The sequence below is a fragment of the Mus caroli genome, unplaced genomic scaffold (genome assembly GCF_978045245.1).
Source record: "Mus caroli unplaced genomic scaffold, Mus_caroli_1 scaffold_6, whole genome shotgun sequence".
In the NCBI taxonomy this organism is placed as follows: Eukaryota; Metazoa; Chordata; class Mammalia; order Rodentia; family Muridae; genus Mus; species Mus caroli.
Genome location: NW_028227261.1, coordinates 37661454 through 37669865, shown reverse-complemented (window position 1 = coordinate 37669865; position 8412 = coordinate 37661454). Strand labels below are relative to the sequence as shown.

At 47.7% G+C, this 8412-nt stretch overlaps 1 non-coding gene across 1 annotated transcript; it reads left to right on the top strand.

Annotated features, from left to right (window-relative positions):
* Nucleotides 1-5958: 5958 nt before the first annotated feature.
* LOC115031021 (small nucleolar RNA SNORA17) lies at nt 5959-6093 on the top strand. The gene has a single exon (XR_003836610.1). It is a non-coding gene; the product is annotated as a small nucleolar RNA SNORA17 (small nucleolar RNA).
* Nucleotides 6094-8412: the final 2319 nt, after the last annotated feature.

The window sequence follows — 8412 nt, the reverse complement described above, 5'->3', positions numbered from 1 at the left end:
CAGTAAGCCAGCCCCAACTAAATGTTTTCCTTTATAAGAGTTGCCGTGGTCATGGTGTCTCTTCACAGCAATAAAGCCCTAAGACACTCCTAAAAGGGCATGTGGTAGGAGGTTGGCCCAATTTTCACTGGTCTCAAGGACATATTTAGTTAAAGTCCATTTTAAGGCCCTAGTCATCCTTTCTATCTGCCCTGATCTTAGTTTCCAATCAATGTTTAGAAATTTTTTCCAGATTTGGGGAAACTTGGACGGTGAAGGCTAGGCCATTGCTTGAATCCCAGAGAGAGGAGCAACTCAAATCTAGGAATTAACTCTTGGAGGAGTTTCTTGGTGACCACTGAGGCTGTTTCCATCCAGGTGGGATAAGCTTCTACCCATGCAGAGAAAGTATCTATGAAGATGAAGAAATACTTAAAAGAACCATGGGTAGAGTCCACTTCCCAGTGTTCTCTGGGAGTGCTTTCTTGGGCATGGACTCCTTTGGGGGCTTCTCTTCCTCTTTGGGGGTTTCCTTGTATACAAAAGATGCATGGGCACTGTGTCTGTGACAAGACTGTCTAGTTAAGGGATATAATATATAGGCCTGAGTGACTCAGCAGTTTTCAATGTCCTCAAGTGGGTGGGCTGATGGTGCCTCATAAGCATTTGTCTTCCAAGAGCAGCAGGGAGTACAGGTCTCCCATCCTGTAAGAACCACCATACATTTTCATCCTGCTGGCATCTTCCCTTTCTGCCCATTTGTTCTCTCCCTGCGTATGGTTTGGACATTGGAGTGACCAAGATCTAGACCTCACTGGTTCTACAGCTGCATTCTAGGTAGCTAAGTCTGAAGCCCTGTTTCCTTGGGCCTCTGTGGATTCCCCTTTTTGATGCCCTTTGCAATGGACAGTGGCTACCTCTTTTGGTAGCCATAGGGCCTCTAATAGGACCAGGATTTTTTCTTTGTTTTTAATTTCCTTTCTGGCTAGGTGCGGAGTGCCCTCCCCCTATAAAAGATGCTATGGACATGTGCTATAGCAAATGCATAGGACTGTCTGTGTATCTGGTGATGGCTTTGCCCTGAGCCTGGATTAATGCCAAGAGTTCAGACTTTTGTGTTGATGTCCCTAGGCTGAAAGAAATGCTGTCCTATTCAAGGTGACAGCTGTGGCCCAGTGAAACCTGATTCCATCTTGAACAAAATTGCTCTCATCATTATACAGTACTTTTTGGGCTTTTTGCATCAAGACATCTGTTAGGTAAGGTCTGGTAGATTGGAGCACTTCAGTCACTTTCATGAGATAGTGGAAGGCCTCTGATGGATTATCACCTGGCTGTAGGCTGGCTGGGTTGATGGCTGAAGTCTTTTTTTTTTTTGGGGGGGGGGGGGAGTTTCGAGACAGGGTTTCTCTGTATAGCCCTGGCTGTCCTGGAACTCACTTTGTAGACCAGGTTGGCCTTGAACTCAAAATTCCGCCTGCCTCTGCCTCACAAGTGCTGGGATTAAAGGTGTGTGCCACCACGCCCAGCAGATGGCTGACATCTTAAAGAATTGGATATCAGGCTGGTGTCCAAGAAGTGCTTGATAATACATTATTCAAACATTGGACATTCACCTCTTTGGGGTCCCCCTCAAGAGGGACTCTGCAGAGTGTGAGGTAGTTAGGGTAGTTAGTCAGTTTGTCAGTTTCTTTTACTAGCATGGCTTTTACTAGCAGCAACTGGCAGAAACAGGATCAAAGAGCAGAGGGAGTGTGGGCCTAAGAACTATTTCCTCTGCCCTGTGCTCACTCCATTTACAACCACACAGGTGGCAAGAGGATAGGATGGCAGAAGGGTCCTTGTAGATGCGTTGACAGGCCAGACTGTGAAGGGCTAGAGGCCCCAGATAAGAAGCCAGGTCCTGGGCTGGAGACATGCCTTAGGAGCTAAGAGCACTAGCTGCTCTTCCAGGGGTCCTGAGTTGGATTCCCAGCAACCACATGGTGGCTCACAACCATCTGTAATGGGATCCAATGCTCTCTTCTGGCATGCAGATGTACATACAGACAGAACACTCATATACATCAGATAGATAGATGGATGGATAGATAGGTAGGTAGATAGATAGATAGATAGATAGATAGATAGATAGATAGATAGATAGAAGGTCCCTCCCCATCTCCACATAGGGACCTGGGATAGTGACCACAAACAAAGGTAAAGAAAAAGAAGCAACAAGTGAGACAAGAAGAGAGGATGGTGACCCATAGAGGTTCCTGGAGTTGAGACAAGGGTGACAAGGACAACAGGCACATGTCCAGCACCATTCCAGGAACCAGAGAATGACCAGGACCTAGCCAGCAAATGAGAAGTAGTCAGAGCCAGCAGCAAGCTCACTGGGAGTGTGAGCAGAAGGAGGACCTTTGTAGTGAAGGGGGAACTAGTTACCCCTGGGCACAACCAGGAGCCCCCCTGGGGCATGTAGAAGCAGGAGGTAAATTTTCTCCAGCAGAGACTAGAAAGTGTGACTTTGTTGGAGGAGGTGTGGCCTTGTGGGAAGAGGTGTATCACTGAGAGATTCACCTCTCAGTGATACAGCCTTTGAGATTTCAAAAGCCACCCTGCCCCTTCTCTTTCTCTCCTACTTGCAGATCAGGATGTAAAGCTCTCAGCTGATGCTCCAGCAGCATGCTTGTCTGTGGCCACACTCACCACCATGACAGTTATGGACTTATCCTCTGAAACTGTAAGCAAGCTCCTAATTACATGCTTCAGTCATTGCCTCTCCCCACAGCAATGGAACAGTAATTAAGACAGTCCCCATGGAAGCAGCCAACAACATCTCTTAACTTTGGAGTCTGGGGAATCTTAGTTTTCTATCACCATAACAAAATACATGAGCAAAAAAAAAAAAAAAAAAAATTAAAGGATTTACTTTGGCTCACAGTTTCAAAGGTTTTATTCCATGTTCATTTGGTTCTGTTGTTTCTGGGCCATTATAAGAAAGGACATTATGGCATGGTGAGGATCATGTGGTGTAACAAGACACCTCATGACACAGAGAGTATGAGAAGAAGGGCCTGCAGATAAGGTAGAACATTCAAAAGCATGCTCCCATGACACTTCCTCTGCCTAGGTCCCACTGCCCAATAAGCCATTCTATTCTAAAATCAACAGTGCATTAACCATTTGTGTAGCTGGCATCCTCATAGTTTAAACATCCCTCCCACCATCTTGAGACAAGCCTTCAACATTTAAGCCTTCTTAGGGGCCTCTTCAAGCACAAAGTATAACAATGAGTTGGGGTGGGGGCAGCTTCCATAAATCCAAAACGCAGAAAACAGGCATTGATACTGAGACTAAGATGGATGTCAAGGTAAGGTCTGAAAGGATGAATACGGGCTACTTTTGACCCATTAGCCATTTAAACCCTCTAAGTGTATGTATCATCGGAACAATACAGAAAACATATTGTATCATGTTCAAGAGAGTCTGAGACCCTGTAAAATCACATCCAGAGATTATGTCATAGAGCATTGGTAGGTCCTTGACCTCTAGTGCCCTAGAAGATGGGTTGTTCTCCTTCTAAGTGACTTGACAATGAGGGAAAGATTTGAAGTCAGGGCTGTCTAACTCAGAAATCTAACTCATTCCATAACATAATGTTGCTTCTAGTTAGAGGCAAAAAAGAAAGAGAAAAGAAAGAAGGGAGGGAGAAAGAGAGAGAGAGAGAGAGAGAGAGAGAGAGAGAGAGAGAGAGAAGAGGGAGAAGGAGAAAGAGCAGGAGGAGGAGGAGAGGAAAGGGGGCTGGAGAGATGGTTCAGTGGTTAAGAGCACTGACTACTCTGGTGAAGGTCCTGAGTTCAAATCCCAGCAACCACATGATGGCTCACAACCATCCATAACAAGATCTGGAGCCCTCTTCTGGAGTGTCTGAAGACAACTACAGTGTACTTGCATATAAAAAGTCTTTTTTTTTTAAGTTTAGGAGGAGGAGGAGGAGGAGGAGGAGGAGGAGGAGAAGAAGAAGAAGAAGAAGAAGAAGAAGAAGAAGAAGAAGAAGAAGAAGAAGAAGAAGAAGAAGAAGAAGAAGAAGAAGAAGAAGAAGAAGAAGAAGAGGAGGAGGAGGAGGAGGAGGAGGAGGAGGAGGAAGAGGAAGAGGAGGAGGAGGAGGAAGAGGAGGAGGAGGAGGAGGAGGAGGAGGAGGAGGAAAGATTAGCTTAAGGAAAAAGAACAAATTCCAGATTTTTGAGATAGGCTCCCACTATATATCCCTAATGGGAATGGAGCTCATAAAGATCCCCCTGACCATGGTTCCAAGTGCTGAGGTTAAAGGTGTGCACCGCCATCCCTGGCAAATATTCCAGACAAATTTAAAGTTAATTGGACACATAGGAAAGATGAAGACCTGCTTCTCAAAATTAAACCAACTCTCGATGCTGCTCCTAGGCCCTGGCTTCTGATTTAATCCCAGAGTCTGGTTCGTATTTTAACAAAACTCTCAAGGATCCAAGTACAGAAAGCCCAACCAGGTTCTAGGAAATGCTACATAAGACAATTGGCCTTGCCCCCAGGAAACAGATGAATGGGGAAGACTCTGGAAGTCTCTATAAACAAGTTAACGATTAGATCAATAAAAAAACAGTCAAGAGAAACATTCTGTCTTCAATCAGGCACCGTGGTACAAATAAGGAAATGAGAGAGAAAGGAAATTCACAGTTCTGGAACACAGTGAGGCCCACTGTCCAAACTCAGCCTGCTTTCTTAGTACTACAGCCAACTCTCAGAATTCTCTAATTGGGCTAGGCAGCAAAGTTAAACCATTTTCCATCTTTATCAACCCAATCTCCTCTGAGTCTCCAGGATACAATGTGTCACTAGATCAAAAAGATGTAAAAATATCTATAGCAAGTACATTTGCCAACAGCGCAATCTTCCAGTCATTTTTTTTCCCCATCATCCATAAGAGTGACCCTCTCATGCCTCTCTCAGGAGGGTACTAGCTTTGTCCTTCCTTTGGGTGATGAAGAAAATTGAGACACAGAGAAAAATTAGTAATTCTCACTGTCTTAATCACAGTTTAATTGCTGTGAAGAGACACCATGACTAAGGCAACTCTTATAAAAGAAAGCAATTAATTGGAGCCTTGCTTACAGTTTCAGAAGTTAAGTCCATGGACATCACGGCGCCACACATGGTACTAGAGAGGTAGCGGAAAGCTATATGATGGTCAGTCTGATGGCTGAGAGAGAGAGAGAGAGAGAGAGAGAGAGAGAGAGAGAGAGAGAGAGAGAGAGAGACTGGGCCTTGCATGAACTTGTGGCATCTGGAAGCCCATCCCAATTGACATACTTCTTTCCACAAGGCCATACTTCCTAACCTTCTAATCCTTTCAAAGAGTTCTGCTCCCTGGTGACTCAGCATACAAATACATGAGCCTATGATAGCCACCCTCATTGAAACTACTACATTCACCAAGCTACATAGGAAGAATATAGTAGCATTATAGTTCAGATAGTTATCTGTAAAATCTAATCCTAATCATATATTGTGACATATATAAAGATAAAACTACAGTAATAAAAATAATAACAACGGGCTGGAGAGATGGCTCAGCGGTTAAGAGTGCCAACTGCTCTTCCGAAGGTCGTGAGTTCAAATCCCAGCAACCACATGATGGCTCACAACCATCCGTAATGAGATCTGACGCCCTCTTCTGGGGTGTCTGAAGACAGCTACAGCGAGCGAGCGGAGCCAAAGTGAGAAGAAAAAGTCTGAAGACAGCTACAGTATACTTACATATAATAAATAAATAAATCTTTAAAAAATAATAATAATAATAACAACAACAACAACAACAGCCTGGGCATGGTAACACACTCGGGCAGCAGAGGCAGGTGGATCTCTGAATTCTTGACCAGCCTGGTCTACAGAGCAAGTTCCAGGACTGCCAAGGCTACACAGAGAAACCCTGTCTCAAACAAACAAACAAAAAACCCTGCCCTTGGAGGCGTTGCAGATGTGGCTGTTGTATCACTCGTGTGCATCCGTAGGTGGCAGAGAGGAGAGAGGCTGTGCCTACACTCAGTGTACTGACCCGTGAACGTCAGTAACCTAACACATCCTGAGAAAAAGAAAGCCTGAAATGACCACCAGTCCAGCAGCATAGGGCCCAGACAGGGAGCTACCCTGAGGTGACGAACAGTGCAGCACCTCGAAGGCCTGGCAGACAGGGGGGGGGGGGGCATGCCCAACATGACACCTGCCTGGTGCTGCAATGCATGAACAGGGCAGGGCACTCATGAGACCACTCCTAAGATAGCCCCAGACTCTGAGACCCAGGAAACTTGGTATGGTCAAATGAGTTCTGAAACACTCGTACCCTCACACAGGACAGGATATGTTTCACGGGCTTCTGACCAGGTTCCTGTCCTGGAACACATGACCACAGCACCCCATGGAGAAGACTGTGACAATCAGTCATGTAGGGGCAACACCCAAAGCCCCTCCACATGCAGATGAGGCATCCCTAACATCTCAGGCCAAGCCAATAGAAAGCATCTGCCATTAGACCCCAACCCACCCCAAAATATATATAAGACCCTATCCACAAGGAATAAAGTGCACGAGTTATTTCATCCAATATGAGAGCGTCTGTCATATAAGAACTGTAACACTTGAGTAAGAGAGCTCTCCCAAACAGAAGCTGTTCTAGCCTCCTGAGGTCACTTTCCATTCAGTGGCCTTGCCATGTAGCTTCTGCCACCAAAGATCAGCTCCCTTTTCCCATACCCGCTTCGGAGAGTGCAACTTTTTGACTTCTCTGACCTGACCAGAGCCCCACAGATCTCCACAGATAGTGTCCGTACACAGACCAACAGTGGAGGAATGGAAGAGAAGGAGAAACAGAAGGAGGTGGGCACAAGAAGAAAGGCAGAAGTGCAGACTGGAGGGTAGTGAGGAAAAACCTGACATGAGCAGCCAGTGATGTCACCAGTGACCGTTTTGGAGTCCTGGCCTGTGCTGCCACCAGGGGCCATGTCTGGGTCTATGACCCTGCAGCAGCAGGTGTTTGTTATCACCAGAGGCCAGACCACTGTCCAAGGTCTGGGCTGCCTCCTGGATGTCTAAGGGCTGTGCCACTTCCACCCTTCACCTGAACATATGAGAGAGCTGGGCATGTGAGAAGGAGAGTGAACTCTGCCCCTAGCAAGCTGCCGTGTTCTGGAGAGTGGACCCCACACATCGTCCAAGAAGCACAGTAGAGCTAGCTCTGGTTGTGAGAGTTGCAGGTAAGCAGGCCCCAAGGGTATGAGCATGGGAGGGTGGACCCTGCTGTTCATACCTGTGAGTGGTGTGTAGAGATACCCTCCCTCCCTCTGTCCCTCCTCACACCACTTTAGATAGACAGAAGACCTGACCCTGGGGTCATGACAGCAGGAGAGCTGTCCCTGTTCCTCCTCCCCAGAGCAGCATAGTAGAGCTGACCCTGTACGTTGGGGTTGCAGGTGAGCCAGCCTGAGGGTGTGAGCTTGAGAGAGCCAGCCCTGTCTCTTCTCTTCTGTGCAGTGGAGTCTCAAGAGAAAGCTCCTCTCCCCTCCCTTTTGCCCTTAGGATCTGCAGCAGGAGAGAGAACTGGCCCTGCTGGGATCAGAGCTGCCCCTGCCCTCACCTGCTGCGAGACTCAAGATAGCAGACCCTGCACCTCACCTGGAAAGCACAGGAGAGCTGACCCTGGTGGTAAGGACGCAAGTGAGGTGGCCCAAGGGTGTGAGCATGGGAGAGCTGGGCCCACAACTTGTCTGTTGTTCATAGGCAAGGACAAGGGAAAGATGTCCTTCCTATTCTCTCCCCTTGCCACCTACGGCAGGCAGGAAAGCTGGCCCTTGGGTCATGAGAACAGAGGAGCTGGCCCTGTCCATTTGTTGCAACACTCAGGAGAGCAAGCCCTGAACCTCACCTGGGCAGCACAGGAAAACTGGCCCTACGGTGGGGGATGTGGGTAAGCCAGCCCAAGGCTATGAGTATGGAGAACCAGCCCTGCCTTTTGTCTGCTGCTCAGTGGCAGGGGCAAGGGAGAGATACCCTCCTCCTCTCCCTCCTCCTTCACCACTTATGGCAAATGGGAGAGCTGGCCCCAGGATCATAAGAATGGGAGACCTGGCCCATCCCCTTGCCTGCTGCAGCACTTGGAAGATGATGCCCTCCATGCACCCAACCTGGGCAGCACAGTAGACCTGGCCCCAATGGTGAGGATGCAGATGAGCCAGTCCTGAAGCCATGAGAGCAGAAGAGTTGTCTCTGCTCCTTGCTGGCTGCAGCGTCAGATGGGGCAGTCAGGGCAGGACAGGAGAGCTCACTCCAGTGGTGTGGATGCGGGAGAGCTAGTGAGCTGACCATCTCAGATACCTCTCAGGCCCAGATCCAGAGCTTTGAAATGACCCACCCCAA